The sequence below is a fragment of the Carya illinoinensis genome, chromosome 12, assembly GCF_018687715.1.
Source record: "Carya illinoinensis cultivar Pawnee chromosome 12, C.illinoinensisPawnee_v1, whole genome shotgun sequence".
Lineage (NCBI taxonomy): Eukaryota > Viridiplantae > Streptophyta > Magnoliopsida > Fagales > Juglandaceae > Carya > Carya illinoinensis.
In genome coordinates, this window is record NC_056763.1 from 497,501 (window position 1) to 499,245 (window position 1,745).

The following is a 1,745-nucleotide window of genomic DNA, read 5'->3' on the forward strand; positions in this document are numbered from 1 at the left end:
AATAGAGAGATCAAGAACATCCTTGAGAAGACGGTCAAAATCAATAGAAAGGATTGGGCGAAGAAGCTTGATGATGCTTTGTGGGCATACCGTACAGCCTTTAAAACACCTATCGGGATGTCTCCATACCGATTAGTGTTTGGAAAGGCATGCCATCTTCCTGTAGAGTTGGAGCATAGAGCTTATTGGTCTGTAAAAAAGTTTAATTTTGATTTGAAGGCAGCAAGTAAAAAGCGACTTCTTCAATTGAATGAGATGGAAGAGTTCCGGAATGATGCATATGAGAATGCAAAGATCTATAAAGAAAGGACGAAGAAGTGGCATGACAAATAGATTCTTAGGCGAGAGTTTGCTCCAGGACAACAAGTTTTACTCTTCAATTCATGACTCAAACTCTTCCCAGGAAAGTTAAAATCAAGATGGACTGGTCCTTATACAATTCATGAGGTTTTCTCTTTTGGAGCAGTAGATTTGAAGGATAAGACAAGGAATATTTTCAGAGTTAATGGTCAAAGATTGAAGCACTACTATGGAGAGCAAATGGAGAGGAACTATGCATTTATTCCTCTTGGAGATCCTAATTGATGATCATTGAAAAGTCTGGCTGTAGACTTTAAAACAAGCACTTATGGGAGGCAACCCATAGATCTATCTTTCTTTCTTTCATTTATTTTATTATCTTTATTTATTTAAATTTTAATAAATTGGTTTTTGATGTAGGATTATTTAGCAAGAATAAAGAGCTGAAAAATTCTAATCTACGGAAGATTCATGATACAACTAGGGAAGTTCCTTTTACTTTTTCAATCCTTTTTACTTTTGCATTACAATGAGGACATTGTTTAGTTTAAGTTTGGGGGTGTAAACTCCTATAATCATTTGATCCTCTTGTTTTCTAAGTCTTGGGTTGTTGATGGGTTGTTTGATTCTCTTACCAAGCATGCATTGGAGTAAGATTGAATTCTCTATGACTCTGAAATTTGTGATTGAAGATGGTTTTGAGAAAATTTTTTAAAAATTTCTTTTATGTCAAGTGAAGTTTTGTGGGTACTTTGGTTTAAATCTTTGACCTTGAACACAATTGAGCACATAGTTATTTTTCTCTTATTCCATTTTGCTTATGAAGAGAAGAAGTTGAATTAATTGAAAGAGGGAGGTTCGATTTTGCTTTGCTCTAGAATCCATTGATGGGTTCTTGAGGCGAAATCCTAGTTGAGACCAAATATTAGAGAAATGATCTAGGCATTTCTTTGGCATAACCAAAAAACTTTCCCAGCCGTCCTAAATGTCATGCCATCATTACATGGTGTGTTTCCATAGTCAACCCCCTTGAGCCTTCATGAGCCTTTATTGATTCTTTGAACTACATAAACCATGCCCGCTCTAAGCTTGAAAAACAATGAATCTACCGTTGATAGTTTGAGAAAATACTTTGGTGGAGAGTTACATTTAAAAGAGAAAATTGGTTTTATGATGAACCGTATTATGTTTGCTCTGTTTGATCAAAGAAAAAGAAGAAGAAGAAAGAAGAAAGGAAGTGATTGAAAAAAAAAAAAAAAAGAAAAGAAAAGAAAAGAAAAAGAAGTCGCCAAACGGAATGTGAATTACCTCAAATTTTGTCAAGGGAATTGTTGGTATTGCATCAGTGATTACAGCAATAATAATGCCACAAGTATGAGCATATTGCCAAGAAAGAGCTATGATTTGAATCATGTGAGTTTCTCTTTTAATGTTCTTTTCATTAA